This window comes from Ranitomeya variabilis, chromosome 2 (genome assembly GCF_051348905.1).
Source record: "Ranitomeya variabilis isolate aRanVar5 chromosome 2, aRanVar5.hap1, whole genome shotgun sequence".
Taxonomy (NCBI): domain Eukaryota; kingdom Metazoa; phylum Chordata; class Amphibia; order Anura; family Dendrobatidae; genus Ranitomeya; species Ranitomeya variabilis.
Genome location: NC_135233.1, coordinates 273,441,373 through 273,461,747, shown reverse-complemented (window position 1 = coordinate 273,461,747; position 20,375 = coordinate 273,441,373). Strand labels below are relative to the sequence as shown.

The window sequence follows — 20,375 nt, the reverse complement described above, 5'->3', positions numbered from 1 at the left end:
GTATTGGGTAGGCACATTACCTGTATCCTGCCCACTGTGCCCCCTCCAGCACTGGGCAGACACATCACCCATATCTTGCCCTCCCCCTGCTGTAGTTTGGGGTAGGCACATTACCTGTATCCTGCCCACTGTACCTGCTGTAGTTTCGGGTAGGCACATTGTGTCCTGCCCACCGTGCCCCCTTCAGCGCTGGGCAGACACATCACCCATATCCTGATCTTGTTTATTGCAGTATGGTGTGTCTGAGGCCATGATGCCCACTGCCACGGGTCTGGGCCTGGCACATCCTGTGTGTATGACGGGGTAACAGGCACATAATTCTGTGTTGAGCTGTGGGTATTGTGTAGGTGGCACCGGCACTCACACTGTACCCATAGTTCTCAGTTACATTTCTCTGGTGGGATAGTCGGGGTCCCTGTGTGTGGGCGCTGTATATTGGTACCCGCGTGCTTTGCTGGTTAGGTGTGTGCTGTTGGCGTGTGTGCTGTTGGCACTGTTGATCAGTACATGCTGGTACTGTGCCTGGCACTGTTGGCGCTATGTGCTGGTACTGCTGTATAATACGTATTTCTTGTGGGCACTATGTAGATGTCTGTATATCGAGGGTAGTTACGTGGCTGTGAACGTGGCACTGTATGTAGTGTACTCCCACTACTTGGTACTGTTGTACTTCGTGCATATTAGTGCCACCTATGTGTGTGGGTTACTTGGAGGGGTAGTGTTGGACTGGTGCTCTGCCAGTTGGCACTGTGTGTGGGGTAGTGTATGTTCTACCTCCTCTTCTAGGCCTCAGTCTCCTAGAACCCTTCAGATAAATGTAACTTGGTAAGAACTTCCTGGGCTCTTCTGTGGCTTGAGTCTGGTTGATGGTGGCACTGAGCCAATGTACTGTGTCAGGGACCAGCGGCAGGAGACATATTGGGGTCTGGGTAAATATCTCCTAGTACACCGTGGACTGTGCTCTTCACAAGGAGAACACAGGACGTGCTGAGGGTCACCATTGTCACTACCGGCCGCTGTCACCTAGTGAGGTGGCCTTTGTCCTATCACTGAGCTTGTGATGGGCTAGTGAAGACCAGCAGATAAGATCATCTCCCCTTCATGTGAAGAGGCTTGTTCTTCATGTACTTTAGTGACACTTCATTTCTATCCGCACTCCAAGACCAACCTCAGCTGAAGATCTGCAGATTATTTCTCAGTTATCGTGAGTCCAGAACTTTAAGCTTTTTTTTTTTTTTTTTTTTCTAGACAGACCTTTCCAGGATTCAAGATTGAGGGTTTTCTCAATGATAAAGGTTGGCTGCTGAGGATTTCTGGTATGGAAAGTCAGAAGGACTTCAGCCTCTTTGTAGTTTTCTTTTGTACTGTCCATTAAGAGCCTGAAATAAACTAAAGTTCAGGCCTGATCCTGAGCTGATTCTAGATGTGCTGCTCCGTCAGACTGACCTTCATGTGTCGGTGGTCTCACCACGTCAGGCCTTACCTCTGTAGATGGCTGCCTGGGTCCACTCACCAGTCTCCTATATGTAGCATTGACCCTATTGGTGGGCTTTGTTACCTCTGTTAATTCCCTGGTTTTAGTTGGCTCTTTGGTCTCCAGTAATGTTCTTTTCCGATAGATACAAGGCCTGTGGGACAGCTGTGACCCATACTACACCCGTAGATGCAGAAGTATGTTGGATATCGTACATCTGACTTTTCAGCCTTGCTGAGAGGCTGCTCTGTGTAGTGTGCAGGGTGCGGCAGGGGTTTCTCCTTGAAAAGGGTCTTTGTAAATAGCCCTGCTTGAAAATAAACCTGTGTGCTGCCAGAGGGAGCTAGATCCAGGCGTAAAGGTGCCGCCATCTGGTATGTGCAGTGAGCTCGGGAGGCTGAAGAAGCCGGGCTTGTGTCTACTGGGTTAGTAGTTTCTGACTCCTCGGCTTCGAAGAGAAGTTGTCATTAGTATGTACACCGCTGGGTTTAGCCCTTGGTACCATCTGAGGTTTGTAAATCTTACAGACGTCCCACACACAATGCAATAAAACCGCGATCTAAAGATTTGTTCCTACAGAATTAAGCAAACGACCTCCACTTATGGACTTACACATACAACTTGTATCTAGAGACTTGTCTGAGCGCTTCCTCGGTATCTGTAGAGGAAGTTATATGAATGGGAAGATGGAGAAACTCTGCATTCTGTCTATAATCTGCACTTCATGGATTAGAAATGAAAGCAGAGTTGCTTGGGATCTCCTGAGGACCTTCCATGTGCTTCCAGGGGCGCTCTTCAGATTTTAGAATCCGGTTATTTTTCTTTTTACCTTGTTTAGTATTTATTTTTTTTAGCCGTTTGTTTTGCACTTGCATTATTCCTGGCATTTCAGTAACATAATGCGTCTCACGTACCTAGAATTCTGGCTCTACATGACAATGGTAATTGGTCAGGTTGGGACTTGTCTGCTGCATTATCTCATAGGACGCGAGGATCTAATGGGCCGTTCTTGTGTTGTGTGCATTGGAAAGTAGCGTGTTTATTATTTGTGATTATTTAGTAGTAACCTATAGATGGAGAACTTTCAGAAAGTAAGATGTAAAGTTTTGTCTAGAGCACAGCTAAGGCGTCCACGCCGGTCTGCGCTTCCCTTAATTTCATCATCCTCAGCCATTTGACACGTGTTAACTCCTCGCCAAGTTTAGGGGTCCCACTGAGTGCCAGCATGGGCCCCTTTTTACCTCTCGCTGAAAGAAAAGCTTATGATACAATTCTTAGTATTTCCCTGTTCTGTCATTTATTAAAAAAATATATTCAAACCATTTTTTAAAATAAGAAATTAAATAAAATTGCTGTCCGCTTTGTTAATAAAACTGCCTTTATTTTGCAAGAACAATAGCGCAGTAATATCATGAGTCCTCTGTCTATTGGTATTTATAGTCATTAACGAAGCTTCATTATACCTAATTAGAGTGAAGGGCTCTGACAGCAGGAGAGTCGGCACAATGACTCCAGTGATCTATAGAAGCCGGGGACCCTCTTCCCATGACTAAAGTGAATGTAAAAAGCCACTGTCTTCACCCAAGATCTATCTGCTGCGCTCATCATTTATTAAATCTATACTTGTAATATACGGTATATTTGTGTATGTACGTTTTATTAAACTTGCTAGTTTCTCCCCCCCCCCCCCCAATTTTTACTATTTTTAAGCATACCGATTCACTATTCTTTTTAATTAAATTTTACAAAGTTCATTAACTTAACTGCTGTCACACATTAATTTCCGTCCTTCTTAAAAACTTATTTCAAATTAACTTGTGAATATTTTTTATCTTGGTCTTAGACATGAAATTGTCTAGATCCTAATAGTTTTATATATAAACCGAGTTCCTTTTTCTTAACATCTGACGTCTCAGAAAAGTTCTGATTTTTTTTTTTTTTTTTTTTTTTTGTGTTTTTTTTCATGTTCCTTACAGTGCATTTTGCATATCTTTTCACCATTAAGCCTCCTCCCGGGATTTATGGACCAGTAATGTTCTCCTTGGTGCTGGCCTAGAATGGAAATTGCTCCACTTTGTGCTTTAGTGTTTGTCTGGAAGCTTTACTATGTGGTTTCAGAGAACAAATACTTTATTTTCAGTTCTTCTGTATCCTGTGGTTTTTTTTTTTCCCAAAACTTTAGGCGTGGCAGATTAACTCTCTCCTCACCACAGGCATCGAGAGTTAGACTGTCTCCGGTAATTGGTTGACAGCTGTAAACGGGGGCTTGATATGTTGCATGTGGTTTTTTAAGAAGCGGTGACATTTCTGCTGCTTCAATGCTTTTGCTACACTTGTGCTAAATCAGACAATGGTTGTCTGGTAATTACGCTGAAAGAATTGCGACAAGAGTGGATGGATCTCCTAACAAGCCCTCATTTGCAGCAGTGACAATTTACCCATCGTCCCATATTTCCTTGAGCGGCAGCCCCGTCTCTCATCCATTACTGTGTAGGTTTATATAGTCTGTCTCTCTGAATGCTTTGCATGGCAGCAAAATGTAGTGCCCTTCAGGACTGACACATTTATATTCAGCGGGTACAATTTCTCACTCGTCTCCAGACGAAATGCAATAAGGCTCCTCGGGGCATGATGTGCCCACCTCCTGTGGAGCTCTGTCACTAAGAAGATGTGACAGGTTCTGCCAAGCAGACGTTCCATGTGGCCACAGTTCAGTGACTTCTCACTGGGAATGTCCTCTTCTTTTAGGTTAGCACAATATATATTTTATTGTATATCATTTTAGGGTAGGGAATCTGAATCTCAAGATTGTTGTTCTACCCCTTCAGTCTGTAGACTGTTTTTGCATCCTTAGTAGTCCGAGGTCTCCACCATGATTTGCGGGCATCTGACTCTTTCGATTTAGCTTTTCTTGTATTATTTTAGGTGTTTCTCTCCCTTGGCATTCATTCTGGCTGTTTTACTTTCTGCTCTGCTGAGTAAGTAATTATACTGCTGGCAGTGTACACTATTTGGTGCTTGTCGTTTGCATCTTATTTCCATTGGGTATTATCTCCTTCATGCCAGGGGGCCAGCATCACTTGCTGAAGTCTACATTTGTGAAGCACCTTCTATTTGGGGACATCTAGCCCAGGAAACATTAAAGCAAAGAGCTGCTCCTGTCGGTATAAATTGCTCCTGATATGTATTGCCGAGCGGCGTAATCCCGTCTGAAAAGTTTGTCTACGTGCCCGCGATGTACCGTTTGGTACCATTATGCCATAAATACTGTTTTACAGGGTCCCACATTGCTTCACAGCTTAATCTTATTCACTAAACTGCATGAAAGTCCCCTAAAAGCCTCTTTGCCGTGCCATGGTAGCCATTTTTCAGGCTGCTTTGTATGTGAACTTCCAGTGGAGCGTAAGTAACTGGCTCTTATGTGGGCACTGCTCTTAGGAATGTCAGTGCGTCTGGACCAGACATTACGTACAAGCAAAGGACTCTTGGTTCCAGGTTCTCTTGTTAACCCTTGCTGTATTCTGGTGATGTGGCACCTCGCATCCCTTTAGGTCGTGTGCCGTGCCAGTATCTCTTTGTAGGCCTCTGGTTGCATTTTTTAGTCTTTGATCTTTTTCTGGGATTTTCTGATGTACGTTATAAGCAGACTTTGTCTATTTTGTCTGGACCAGACATTATGTACAAGCAAAGGACTCTTTTGGTTCCAGGTTCTCCTGCTAACCCTTGCAGGGTTCTGGTAATGTGGCACCTCGCATCCCTTTAGGTAGTGTGCCGTGCCAGTATCTCTTTGTAGGCTTCTGGTTGCATGTTTTTAGTCTTTGTTCTTTTTCTGGCATCTCCTTATGTATGTTTATAAGCAGACTTTCTCTATTTTGGCACTTCCGGCCGTTTGTTTGTATTTTTGGCCATTCTGCACAGAACACCATGTTTCAAGAGTTAAACGAGTTCCTCTCTTCTGGGAGATTCTTGTTTTGGAAGGTTTCACCCTTGTTGACCTAATGTCATCCTAGCATTTAAACAGTCATTTATCTTTGGAGAACCTACAACCCTTATCAGCTGTGGAGTGCATGTCCAAACATTGAGTGCTGGGATTCCTTGCTCTTAATTATCAAGAATCATTTACAAATTAAAAATCAATTTATCTGGATATCTAGTCTTCAGCAAGCTTCACCCCCTTCTGTCCAGTATTTAACCATACTACTGCTAAAGTAAAGGCTCATTTCTCTTTGACCTTATTCTGGGCTTCCAAGGGAGCTGATATACATGGTGTTTGATGTGGTGGTCCTAGTTTCTAGGCACAAGATTCAGTGTCACCAAACTACTCCCATCTCAAATTCTTTGCTGTACGAACTAGCAGTAAATTAGTACTTGGACAGATTTCTCAAGACCTAATTATATGCCACGTAGAGAATAAAATAATTGTCTATTTCCTTTTCCGAAGACAATTGTAATGAAATCCAGGCCCCGTTGAGCTGAGCAGCTCGCTCCCTGTAGCTGCTCGCCATCATAAGGTCCCTCTGCTGGAGCTTCCTCACCTGACTTGCCATAGCTCTGCCTAGAAGCCCTCCATGCCATTTGGAGAATCCATTAGGAAGACAGAGCTTCTGCCAAGAAAGAAAAACAATAAAACAAAGCAGCGACTTGTAAACGTGTTAATTAGTCTTGGGACTCGGCAAGCTGCACCATGGCAGATAATGAACTTTCCTGAAATGTCTAGGTGGTGGCTCTGAAACAGTTAAAGCGCGTCTTTTGTTCGAGAGCCCAACACTTTAAGTGCATTTGTTCATCCGCGGCGCCCGAGGGAGCAGAGCTGTCTTGCAATACAGCATTTGTCACAGCAAAATATTAAACACATGAATGGAATTGGCTTTGCCCTCAGATACCCTTCATATTGTTTTTCTGCTGAGATGTGCGTGGTCTGCACAGTATCTAATAAAACCGATTATGAGGAACGCCGGCTCTTGGGTGGTGCCTCAGCACAGACGTATAATGGAAGCCTTTGCCTTCGGAGACGCCTTGTTTTCACATGGTCTCGTATGTAAAGCATTTTGGTATATCAGTAGGTCAGAAATAATTTCCCGAAAATCCAGAATTTTTATAAAGTGAAGACGAATTGCCAACAGAAGTCATCTGTTAGTAGCCACGTAAGAGAATTGGAAACAGCTTTGTGTCCAAAAAGCTTTTGTTTATAGGCTTTAACCCCCTCCTGAACAGGTTGTAGACCCATACTCCAGACAGGGGTTAATAACGCTGCAGCTTTATGCAGTTTCCTACTCTATAAAGTCCCAAATCCATCCTTATAAAGCTAAACCCGAAAATAGGGATTATCTGCCAAGGCATGTTTAATAAGCCGCTTGTAGCGTTTCCACTGGTTGACTATTTAAGACTTTCTCGTACTGGGTGGAGAGGGTCGCCTTTACTACAACTCTCACCAGGCACGGGCCTGCAGTAATCGGCCTACAGCTTGTGGCTTGCTTCATGTTGGTGTTGGGTTGCATGAAATGATGGCCTGTCTGCAGTGATGATTCCCGAGGAGGACGCTGATCTGTTCTCCTAAGATGCCCCTGATTGTTCATGGTAATTTGGTTGTGGATGATGTGCTGTCTTTGGTAATCCTGTTTAAAACCTCATCATCTATCCCTGGTTAGGGATTGTACACTTAATCCCTTTGCTGAAGAAGGAGCCAAATGGCTGCTTGTCTTATTTCTCGGGTTTTTCTAGCTCCGTGTACAGCCAGGCACAGGAGCTTTATTTGTTTCTGTCAATAAAAGCCATTTAATTAACGCACCGGAACTTGTCCTGAGCTGCGTGGTAACAAAGGCTTTTACATCCATCTGAAAATAATTGGTACCTTTGGTGACTTTCCAGAACGTCTCGGTTCTGTCCTGACGTGGGGCCGCATTGACGTCAGTGCTGCGCTTTAATGAGGTTCTGGGTCTCGCTGGGATCGATTACTGATTACGGGTTAGATGTCATTTTGATCCTGACCACTTTCTCATGACTCCATATTGTTGCACCGCAAACCTCTTGTCTGGTATTTCTAACTTTTGTAGATGGTGCATAAGTTGTACAAGTACAGCCGGGGTCATTGGTTCCTAAGATAATGCACACTAGGGTGCTTTTCCTATTTTTAGGCCGATACCTCTTGTCTTACACCTAATTAAGATGTGCTGTAGCCATGTACGTTGTAAGGTGTCTGCACAAATGCTGAGCAAGAATGTGCTGCTACATTTCACTACTTGCACTGCTGTCTGGTCACTTGTGGACTCCTGTTTGTGGCCGGGAGATGACAAGCGCCAGCTGGCTAGTAAGGGCTACAAGGTGTGCATGCCCTGGCCCACATGAGCCACCATCCATGGGAGATGACAAGCGCCAGCTGGCTAGTAAGGGCTACAAGGTGTGCATGCCCTGGCCCACATGAGCCACCATCCATGGGAAATGACAAGCGCCAGCTGGCTAGTAAGGGCTACAAGGTGTGCATGCCCTGGCCCACATGAGCCACCATCCATGGGAGATTACAAGCGCCAGCTGGCTAGTAAGGGCTACAAGGTGTGCATGCCCTGGCCCACATGAGCCACCATCCATGGGAGATTACAAGCGCCAGCTGGCTAGTAAGGGCTACAAGGTGTGCATGCCCTGGCCCACATGAGCCACCATCCATGGGAGATGACAAGCGCCAGCTGGCTAGTAAGGGCTACAAGGTGTGCATGCCCTGGCCCACATGAGCCACCATCCATGGGAGATGACAAGCACCAGCTGGCTAGTAAGGGCTACAAGGTGTGCATGCCCTGGCCCACATGAGCCACCATCCATGGGAGATGACAAGCGCCAGCTGGCTAGTAAGGGCTACAAGGTGTGCATGCCCTGGCCCACATGAGCCACCATCCATGGGAGATTACAAGCGCCAGCTGGCTAGTAAGGGCTACAAGGTGTGCATGCCCTGGCCCACATGAGCCACCATCCATGGGAGATGACAAGCGCCAGCTGGCTAGTAAGGGCTACAAGGTGTGCATGCCCTGGCCCACATGAGCCACCATCCATGGGAGATGACAAGCGCCAGCTGGCTAGTAAGGGCTACAAGGTGTGCATGCCCTGGCCCACATGAGCCACCATCCATGGGAGATTACAAGCGCCAGCTGGCTAGTAAGGGCTACAAGGTGTGCATGCCCTGGCCCACATGAGCCACCATCCATGGGAGATGACAAGCGCCAGCTGGCTAGTAAGGGCTACAAGGTGTGCATGCCCTGGCCCACATGAGCCACCATCCATGGGAAATGACAAGCGCCAGCTGGCTAGTAAGGGCTACAAGGTGTGCATGCCCTGGCCCACATGAGCCACCATCCATGGGAGATGACAAGCGCCAGCTGGCTAGTAAGGGCTACAAGGTGTGCATGCCCTGGCCCACATGAGCCACCATCCATGGGAGATTACAAGCGCCAGCTGGCTAGTAAGGGCTACAAGGTGTGCATGCCCTGACCCTCACGAGCCACTGTCCACTCATGGACTTTAATTTTGAGTTCCTTCAGAAGTCTTTGGGCACAGACATGACAGTATAACTCCTCTCATCCTCCACTCTCTGCTGGTAAGTAGTCTGTCCATCCCAGCTGCCCGGCACATCTACCTCCTGGATACTTTTTAATATGTTGCATGTTTGTTAAATTCGGGTCAGTGTTGTAATGGCACAAGAACGGTCACGGGATATTCTTCCTACTCTCCAGCTCCTAGATTTAATCCTTCCCAAGACTCTGCAGATGTCAGAGAAAATCCCCTGCTTGAAAGTGGAAATTGATCTGATGATCGGCGCTGAAAATGACCTCTTAATCTTCCCCTCACATCTCGGAATTATTTGCATTGAAAACAGAATTATTGTGCTCGTTCTGTGGGCAAACATGAGCCATCTGGGGTTATGGGGACGTGCATGGGGCGGGCTCTGCACTTCTATAGGAATGCTTGTTACATTTGGATATATGCATTTTTAACCCTTTCTTGATTGCTTGACATACATTTACGTCATACGGTTGCAAGAGGTGTACGGTGCACACTCTGGAACCAAGCCCGCAGAATACCCCAGAAGGTGCCGGCTGTGTGACACAGCCGGCTTCTCTACCACACCTTGCTCCGATCATTGCTGCTTAACATTTTTAAATGCTTTTGCCAATCACTGACAGTGGCATGTAAAAGACTGCTCCGATCAGCACTCTTCCTAAGAGTTTCTGAGAAATCGTCTGGTTAATATGGAAGCCAGGGGCTTTCTTTTGCCGTAACAGCCATCTTGGTCCTCCTATGAAGCTTGGAGAACCACAGTTTCACTATTGCCATACAGTGGAATTGCAGTACATAGTATAAGTGATCAAACCATCGCAATTTAAAATCCCCAAAATAAAATAAGTTTTAAAAATATAGCAAAGTGTGAGTTTAATTCGTCCTCCGTATTTCCCATCTAAAAACTCAGGAAAAAGAAAAAAAAAATGAAGTCCAATCTATTATGACAAAATAATTTTAACTTTACGCTAAACAGCAGAAGAAAGTTAAACACAGGAACTAATTTTTTTTTTTTTTTTTTTGCATTCCCCACAAAATTACAATCGAGAGATAAAAATCTTGTATCTATGCCAAAATGAAATCAATAAAGAAAGCTAAACTCAGTGCATGAAAATCAAGCCCAGCTCCATTGACGGAAAAATGTTTACAGATCTAGGACAAGGGTGACACAAATAAATTTTTTTTTTTTTAATTTATGAATTTTTTGACCATTAAATATATATAAAAAATAAATTTAAACTTTTCAAGTTTGGTATTGTCGTAATTGTACTGACTTGAAGAATAATAATGGTAGGTCATTCTTGCCACACTGGTTTTTTTTTTTTTTTTTTTAAACGTCTATTACATGGTAGTGATGTCATTTAAAACTAAAACGAGCGTTTATATGGCTGCACTGATGTCAAGGAATAAGTTTTGGTTTTTGGAAGTTAGAACAAGAGAAGTAAAATAAAGGTCAAAACCTGGAAGCTTCTGACTCGGGAAGAGGTTAATATGACTTCTGGGCCTCCACAGTGATGATGTAGACGATGTATAAAGTTATTAGGATGTGGGATTGTCAGCAGTGCTCATCTCGGTTGTTAGACTGGTGCTAGGATACTTTGGTAATACCTAGGAAGGGTTGTGTTTCATAGGAACTTACGGAGTTGCACAATTTCTACAATTCTGTGATCCCTCTGCAGTATCTGAGCCGCCAGAAGTTGCAATGAACTGCACCTCGAGTGATTCTATACTGGTGCTTCATAGAGGTTAATGGAAAATAGCAGTTGAGCCATAGAAGTGCTCAATTTCATTAAGAAGATGGCTGGCACTGCTCCAAAGGCTCCCCACCAGCGCCCATGACACTGACACTGCTCCTGCACGGATCTTGGATCAGGTTTACAACTTGGATCTGAATAGTCCAAACCTTTTACTAAATATGGCTCCATTCAGCGATGTGACCAAGTTGTCAAAAAACTTGGGATTCAGGTAGAATTATGGTGAAAGTTTTCACCATAATTCTACCTGAGTGCCAAGTTTTTTTTACGACATTACATGTGGGCCGGATACCCTACTTGTGCACCTTACTCATCGACCCAAGAGTGCCGTATATGACTTATTAGTGATAAAGGTGATCGATCGGCTGCTTTTCTTTGAGGGGAGCTGTCATTAAGAAGACTGTAGTATTGGTGTGTGTCGCAGGACTGTTCTGTATTATCCTTAGAAAAACACCTTCAGGCTTTCACCTGAGTGCGCGGATTATGTACTCTGTATGCACAATTTCATCTGTAAAGAAGTGTTGCGGAACCATTAAATGGTATTTAAAGCCATAACCAATCTCTGCCGCCTGATCCCTGCCTTGACGCTCTCTTTTTGGAGCATTAATGAGAATACACTTCTCCTTTTAGTCTTGCATGTCTTCCACTCGTAGAACAAGTGCACCGGCTCCTTTGTTCCCTCTTCCAGTTATTTGCCTCTATCCTTGAGCCATGACAGGTGTTCACCTTGTTTCCATTATTCCAACGTACCCATTTCCATTACTGAGTGGCTCCATTTACTGTGCGGTGTAATTGATTTATTGGCTCATTTTTCTTTAATTGCCCTGATTCATTGCATAGGTAGGATGTGATCTGTGGTTACGCGACAGCAGCCATGATAATTTCTCACCCGCGGAGTGTGCACACCCGGTTACATCACACACCTGACTCTGCTCCGTGCACGCTTCCTATCCCCATGTCCATTGTTTCTGTGCTGATTGCTCATTTTTCCTGGGCTCTGGCAGTAGCCTTGCTCAGGGCCGTCCATACCGGTGAACCATGCTGTTACAATAGCTGGAATGATGGCTTGTAGCCTGTCGTGGGAGGATTTGACTTTTCTCTTAATGTCATTTTGAGGCACTTGGTTAGAGAGCATGTCATCAGATTCATGCTGCACAAACCACAGACAGCATGAAACCACCTGGTTGAACTATTACAGCCATGTATGTTTTTACTACGAAAGCGTACACCTACTTGGAAAAGCCGGCCATGGACGGTCTCGGCTGACTAGTCCGAGGCTTCTGCCCAGTGGCTTCACCCTGCCAGCTCCAGTTGACTGAGAGATCTCGCTATACCTGTACTTGGGAAGAGGACCAATCAGTCGGAGTGATCTGGGTGTGTAGAAGCCACCAGAGACTGTCCTTGAGTTACTCAACTGAGACGCATTAGTCTGTAGCCAGCTTTTGAAAGTTAGGTTTACTTAGAAAAGCCATGGTGCATTTGTACAGCCAGTTTCCATATTGTCCTGCTCATGGTTCGGGCAACATGAATCTGACATGGTCCCTTTAGGGTATGTGCAGATGATCCAGAAGTGGCAGCACTTTGGACGCAGTGCATATTCGCTGAGTCCAAAGTGCTGCCGGCTATTGAACGCATGTGAATCTGTATGTGTTCCCTGAACCGTGCGGAATCACCGCATCCAATACATTCTACAGTTCCCGATCACACAAGACCTGCTAGGACGTCCATTGTGCAGCCTTGTTTTCTTCCATCATCTGTGATCTTACAGAGCGTCAAACGTCCAAGCTCTTGAGGCTGAGGCCAGCACACGACAGGAAAAGTGACATGAAGACACCCGTGTTTCAAGTAGTAAGACCGGATGGGAGGCAACGCACGGGAAGACTCTCCCAATACAATAATAGGCTGCTTTCAACAGATTACTACTTTCATCTTCTGACTCTTTCTGTGCTGGATTGCGGGCAGAACAACCAACAGTCTGGATCTGTGGTTTCCTTTAGACTTTATTCACTCATCAGTATTTCAGTAGTATTTGCATACCAAAACACAGAACAGGTGTCAATCTTTTACAGTTTTTCTGATTGTTCCACTCCTGGTTTTGGCATATAAATACTAATGCAAAATCCTGACCAATAATGGGGCCTTACCAAGATGTTTTCACCTTGGACCAGAACTATGGAAGGCCACGGTCACGTCACATTTGGTCTGTACGCAGGAAATGCTGCTGACATACAAGCTAAGCATGTCCATAGGGTTACAGTACCCTGGTGTGGTCTGCCTGGTATAGACTGCTATTCCATACAACAGTGCCTGGTAAATCCTATACCACTTTTATTTTGCGTTCCTATAGGTGACAGGTGCCACTGAATGGCAACCAATAGTCACATACGTTTATTGGAGACCATAAATATAGTGTGATCCCAGCAGCAAGCGTCTCTTCCAGATCTGGTTTGCTAATGTTTTTGCTCAGATATATACCAGGGTACGGATTCCATTTAGAGCAACGTAATGGATCTTGAGGCATCGGCCTGGTGGCTTAGTATCAGGACCTCCGTATACAGTGTGCAGAGATGGCTGCCCGTTCTTCTCTGTGGGCTAATGTCAGCTTTTGAAACGTTCATAGTAGGCCATATGCGTCGTGTTAACAGCACTGGAAATCTGATCTAGCCTTTATAGTCCGTAAAAGTCACTCGTGTGAACCTACAGGACCTGAGCTATGAAGGCTGGGATTGACACGGACCATCTGACTGAGGCTCCAACAAATCTGGGCTACCGAATGCTCCCGACAACTCTGACAAGTTTTGGGTGTCAAAACAAACTAATCAATCAGTTTGGACACCGGTGTCTAATATCAGGGTGTTCTCCAAATGACGGTGTGCGGGCAGCTCTGTCTGGGGTATTTTTAGGCCTTTGTTCTCCTGATCTGTAGACCACCAAATAAATGTGTTCTGCGAAACTCTCTGCCCTTTATCCCTGTGAGCTCTGTTCTTAGAGCTTTAACCTCAATGTTCTCTCTTCTGTCATCTTTTTTTAATTGCAGTTTGACAAAATAATCTGACGCGCTGGACTAAACGCTGCCGCGCTTGTGAGCTCCTTCCAGTCTCTGGTTGTCATAAACGCTTATTACTTCCATTTACGCTCACAGCACAGTGTATGTAGGCTGGAGATGACGCATATGGAAAGTCTCGCTTTCCGTGCTAGATCAGTAGCGCCATCAGATCGGTGCATGGCTTCTCTGCTGTAGCTCGGGAGCAGTGCTGGTCTTCTACCAGCAGTGCTGGGTTTCAGTGATTTCTCCAGCAGAGGGCTGTCCAGACATTCCTACACAAGCTCCTACTCCAGGGGAGTCGCTGCTTAATTCTTGTGGTTTTTTTTTTTTTGTTTTTTGTTTTTCCTTTTAGTTTTTTTGTGAAGAAAAAATTTACATTGCTAAACTTTTAAAGATCTTAGTTTTGAAGTCAGTAGATGATCACACCAAATATTGATCGGCTTTACATTTCTTTTGTTCGTTCACTTTCCATGTTTCTTTTTATCATCACTTCCATATTTGAAAGCTTGTTTTGCAGTCTCATCTGTCTGTAAATATCTAGCTAATGATTTTCCTCCTTCCAAGATGCCTTTTGCCAGGGTCAGCACTTGGTACTTTTCATCTCTTTTGTCCATGTGTACCCTGCTTTGAAGTAGGATACAATACAGATCAGTGGAATGTTCACAGCGGCTGGAGATGGCAGTGCTGACCTTGTTGGAGGCAGTGACCTGTCTAGGCCATGCTTATATTAATAAAGGCAGGACGGTGTTTGACACATGCACTGGAGAGGAGGAGGGCAAGCGAGATCAGTTGGATAAGGGCAGGGTCACATAGGAATTCTCACATGGGTGCAGTGAAAAGATGTCCAAGCACCTCTGCAAGTGCTGAATGGAGTGCAATCAGCTGCGTGTCCACTAGAGGGCCCCAGGGACTCAGTGCGGAGGTTCCCTCTGCTATCCATTCACCTATCTGGTCCCTGCTTAGATCCATGTCTGGCTGTAGCACAGCGTCCAGTCCTGGGAGACGATCCAGGGAAGTGACAGCGTGTAATGACGGTGTTACAGACACTCCTTTCATGTTCCCAAACGGGTTTGCTGTCTGTTAAACTCATTACCACGACCCCTCCAGCCTCCTCGCCCATTTCACTCATTTACTTTCTTGACTTCTTCACTCCCTCTTTCCTTCCTTTTATGACCCCCATTCGCCTTTTATTTTTCTCCTGTAACAATAATTCTCTTGAGTTAGAAGTTGGAAATATTCCGCAGCTAATCAGCGCCAGGAATTTTGTTTTCTGCGTGCTTGGCCTGAGCGGCGAGATCTGTCTTCTGGGAGATTTCTAGTGTGGTCTGTAACTACAAAACCCAGCGTGCTTTGCTTCATTTTCATCTGATCACTACCCGCAGAGGTTTTTGGGTTGACATGAGCATACAAAACCCCCCCCCCCCCCCTTTTTTTAGGTTGTAAACCGCTGATTGTTGGTGTACGTTCCTCCTACGCCCCCTTCTGCCGTAGACCCTTGTGAAGTCTGTCCGCTTTTCTTTTCATGGTATGTTTCATTAGCTTCAAGGCTTTCATTTCTTGCACTGACTAATGGACTGTTCTGTTTCCTCGGTACAGACTTGGCCTAGCTGTGGTCCAGTTATGAAGGAAGTCTCCCTCTGGGCATGGGAGTGTCTTGGTCTTCCCAGGATTCATTCTTGGCCTTCTTTTATGTGTCTGGTAATCTATCCCAGCTGGGCTGCTGTGTGGAATCCAGCCTGCTGAGCCTCCTCGCCTTTCTCACTTTTGCCTCAGCTCTTTGTTCCTCTGCTTGCTGTTGCCTGACTCTCAACAGCTGAGGGGTCTCTGCTACAAAGAGGGGGAGTCGTGTAACGGAGCACCCAACGTGAACTCTCTCTACATTGCTCTGTGGATCATACAGGGGAAGGTCCAATGTGCTTTCTCATTTATCTGCCATCATCTAGGATTTTTAACATTTACCTCCCATTTAGATTAAAGGTTAAGATGAGGCAGAAATTGTTCAGAGAAGTCTGTCATGTAGGTAATGGCCATTCTGTGCCATTGTCATGAGGTATATCCTCCTCGTCCATCCGGCACTCTGGTAAATTCTGCAGATAAAGCCTTCTCCTATCAACTCCTATTCAGTGTTAATACATCCAACACAAGGCTCATATCCTTCATACTAATCCTACTGGCCATCTTATTACTCATCTGTGCATGCATCTGTTCTGTGTGAGGAGAGTGGAGTTGGCCTCTGTCCCCATGGCTGGCCCGTCTTGGAAGGCTCCATAAGGCCCCTTTCACACATCAGTTTTTTGCTATCCGTCGCAATCCATCGATTTTTGAAAAAAAAAAAAACCAAATCTGGCAACTGATGCCGGCAGATATGTTTTTTTTTCTCAGACTTGTATTAGCGACGGATTGCAACGGATGGTTTCACGTTTCAACAGTCGTTCGCCAGATCCGTCCTGATTTGCATAAGGTGTCTTCTCTAGACTTCTCAAGCACATAAGGGCCCCCATTCATCAAAATAGGTGATCGTCACACTGGTTTTGATGAGGGTACAGGCTGAAGTGCGATGCTTCTGATTCTTAAGTCGAGGCATGATGTGGCATGTGCGTCTTGTCACAAATCTTTATCCGGTACCTCCTGGAGTAAGATCTGTGCCGTACCGAACTCCGCCGCTCTTCATAAACTTGCCAAGTGGAGTCTACACGCCTATGACCCACCTATGCTCCGTGCACTTTGTTGGAGCTGGGCAAAAATGGCTTGGACACCTAAAGTCAGACAGCTTTACCACCACTTTGAGTTGTGCCAACATTTTGCAACTTTATAATGCTTTGAAGGCCAGAATCCTGGTGTAATTCATTAAAGCTTTTAACCCTGGATATAAAAATTAAAAAAAAAGTGTAGTAATTTGAGGGACAAGTGTCTACCTAGCCATACCACTAATTCTATGTGTACCGCGCTAATAGTTTTCATCTTTTTTTCAGAGGAACCTAATACAAGATTCTTATGAGTGGATTAGAGGTTCGTTACAACCTTGGAAAAGTTGAAGAAAAGTTTTTCTTTTTGTAATTGAGATGAAAGTTTTTTGTTTTTTTTCCCTACATCATAAGTGCTCCCTTAGTCTTTCTATGAAGTCTTGGTGGAAGCCTTGTAATGTGAGCCATTCCTCATGAGATCTTTACCAAATCAACCTTTAAACTCCGACCTTGGAATGAGCCTCGCTCCTATGTCGACACAGGTGGGGATCGTTGAAAGACATGGTCTCCCTAGAAACCCTAGCCATCTTGAGGATCAAAGGCGTGGAATGTGTTTGTTGGGGTAGCGCAGGGAGTGTTGCCCCTCCGGACTGCACACACTGTTAATGATCTGTATTGACCAGCCTGTAAAACGGAATCATTTTCTCTTCTTGCCGGTGATGTGAGAAGCTGAACCTCTTCCCATAACTTTGCTGCTCAGTAGTCCTCTGCACCCCTCTAGGTTGTAGTTTTTGGGCATTTATCTCTGGCAGTGCTCTTGCAGGACACATTGGTTTAGTAGATGTATCCCAATTATTAATAGTGGAATTATTTCTTTGTCTTACTTTTTCTGCCAGCAAAGATGGCCTGTTAATGCGAAAAGGTTCATTCTGTACAATTGGATTTAGTTTCTGTATTTTTCTTTGATGTTTAAGAGCATTGAGTTATTAAAGATGTTGTTCACCATTGAATAAAAAAAACTTTTCCAAGATCAGATCGATTTAAAAAAAAAAAAAAAAAAAATTAGTCAATTTTTTTATTTTTATTTTCCTGTGGCTCCAGGTCCAAAACAATTACTGCCCCCGCCCTTCCTGGCTGAGGTGGGTCATCCATATATTTAAAGAATGTCGTTACCACCTTGGATCCATTATGTAGATCCTCTGAATTTCATTAATGGGTGCGGTGAAGGTTAAATGTGTCCTACAAAAAATTGCACACAGACCATAAACTGGACAACACTGTTTTAAAGAAAATCTGTCAGATTATCAGATGTCCAAACAGCTCATTCCAGCATGTCTTGAGCACATGACGAAAATGGTTTTGTTTGCTCACCTGGCAATTTCAGCTGGTGGTCATGCTTGTCTGCTGCCAGTCAACACTCGAGTACGTAGGGCACTTCTGTTTCTTGTTCAGGACTCCTGTCTAGTGCGCAGTAGTTGCTTTCCAGACCTACAATCCTATAGTATCCCTTTGTTTGGTGGCATATTAAATGAAAAAAACAAACATTTGCTATAATTGAATTATTTTGTAAAAGAAACACTCGGCCTCCGGTTTCTTTTCCCTATTCACTCTTATCGGAGTCAGCCATTTTTAATTGGGGAGCTGCTGACTGTCTACACTTGTGATTACCAATGTCTCCTACATCTTATCAGACCCTCTGGAAAGAATGCAGGGGTTTTCCAGTGCTGCTCACTTTCACCTTGGATGTGAGCAGTTATAGACCCCACTTATCTGCTAATGTGTGTGTGTGTCCTGTGTGTGTGTGTCCTGTGTGTGTGTGTCCTGTGTGTGTGTGTCCTGTGTGTGTGTGTCCTGTGTGTGTGTGTCCTGTGTGTGTGTCCTGTGTGTGTGTGTCCTGTGTGTGTGTGTCCTGTGTGTGTGTGTCCTGTGTGTGTGTCCTGTGTGTGTGTCCTGTGTGTGTGTCCTGTGTGTGTGTCCTGTGTGTGTGTCCTGTGTGTGTCCTGTGTGTGTCCTGTGTGTGTGTCCTGTGTGTGTCCTGTGTGTGTCCTGTGTGTGTCCTGTGTGTGTCCTGTGTGTGTGTCCTGTGTGTGTGTCCTGTGTGTGTGTCCTGTGTGTGTCCTGTGTGTCCTGTGTGTGTGTCCTGTGTGTGTGTCCTGTGTGTGTGTCCTGTGTGTGTGTCCTGTGTGTGTGTCCTGTGTGTGTGTGTCCTGTGTGTGTGTGTCCTGTGTGTGTGTGTCCTGTGTGTCGTGTGTGGTGTGTGTCCTGTGTGTCGTGTGTCCTGTGTGTCGTGTGTGGTGTGTGTCCTGTGTGTCGTGTGTGGTGTGTGTCCTGTGTGTGTGTGTGTCCTGTGTGTGTGTGTCCTGTGTGTGTGTGTCCTGTGTGTGTGTCCTGTGTGTGTCCTGTGTGTGTGTCCTGTGTGTGTGTGTCCTGTGTGTGTGTGTGTCCTGTGTGTCCTGTGTGTCGTGTGTGGTGTGTGTCCTGTGTGTCGTGTGTCCTGTGTGTCGTGTGTGGTGTGTCCTGTGTGTCGTGTGTGGTGTGTGTCCTGTGTGTGTGTGTCCTGTGTGTGTGTGTGTCCTGTGTGTGTGTGTGTCCTGTGTGTGTGTGTGTCCTGTGTGTGTGTCCTGTGTGTGTGTCCTGTGTGTGTGTCCTGTGTGTGTCCTGTGTGTGTGTCCTGTGTGTGTGTGTCCTGTGTGTGTGTCCTGTGTGTGTGTCCTGTGTGTGTCCTGTGTGTGTGTCCTGTGTGTGTGTGTCCTGTGTGTGTGTGTCCTGTGTGTGTGTGTGTCCTGTGTGTCGTGTGTGGTGTGTCCTGTGTGTCGTGTGTGGTGTGTCCTGTGTGTGTGTGTCCTGTGTGTGTGTCCTGTGTGTGTGTCCTGTGTGTGTGTCCTGTGTGTGTGTCCTGTGTGTGTGTCCTGTGTGTGTCCTGTGTGTGTGTCCTGTGTGTGTCCTGTGTGTGTGTGTCCTGTGTGTGTGTGTGTCCTGTGTGTGTGTGTGTCCTGTGTGTCGTGTGTGGTGTGTGTCCTGTGTGTGGTGTGTCCTGTGTGTCGTGTGTGTCCTGTGTCGTGTGTGGTGTGTGTCCTGTGTGTGTGTGTCCTGTGTGTGTGTGTCCTGTGTGTGTGTGTCCTGTGTGTGTGTGTCCTGTGTGTGTGTGTCCTGTGTGTGTGTGTCCTGTGTGTGTGTGTCCTGTGTGTGTGTGTCCTGTGTGTGTGTCCTGTGTGTGTGTCCTGTGTGTGTGTCCTGTGTGTGTGTGTCCTGTGTGTGTGTGTCCTGTGTGTGTGTCCTGTGTGTGTGTCCTGTGTGTGTGTGTCCTGTGTGTGTGTCCTGTGTGTGTGTGTCCTGTGTGTGTGTGTCCTGTGTGTGTGTGTCCTGTGTGTGTGTGTCCTGTGTGTGTGTCCTGTGTGTGTGTGTGTCCTGTGTGTGTGTGTGTCCTGTGTGTGTGTGTGTCCTGTGTGTCGTGTGTCCTGTGTGTCGTGTGTGGTGTGTGTCCTGTGTGTCGTGTGTGGTGTGTCCTGTGTGTCGTGTGTGGTGTGTGTCCTGTGTGTGTGTCCTGTGTGTGTGTGTCCTGTGTGTGTGTGTCCTGTGTGTGTGTGTCCTGTGTGTGTGTGTCCTGTGTGTGTGTGTCCTGTGTGTGTGTGTCCTGTGTGTGTGTGTCCTGTGTGTGTGTGTCCTGTGTGTGTGTGTCCTGTGTGTGTGTGTCCTGTGTGTGTGTGTCCTGTGTGTGTGTGTCCTGTGTGTGTGTGTGTCCTGTGTGTGTGTGTCCTGTGTGTGTGTGTCCTGTGTGTGTGTGTCCTGTGTGTGTGTGTCCTGTGTGTGTGTGTCCTGTGTGTGTGTGTCCTGTGTGTGTGTGTCCTGTGTGTGTGTCCTGTGTGTGTCCTGTG

General features: G+C 45.7%; 1 protein-coding gene across 1 annotated transcript in view; it reads left to right on the top strand.

Moving 5' to 3' along the window:
• Nucleotides 1–20,375, top strand: part of EFNB1 (ephrin B1) — a 59,721-nt gene that overhangs the window by 951 nt on the left and 38,395 nt on the right. The gene's annotated exons all lie outside the window — the stretch shown is intronic.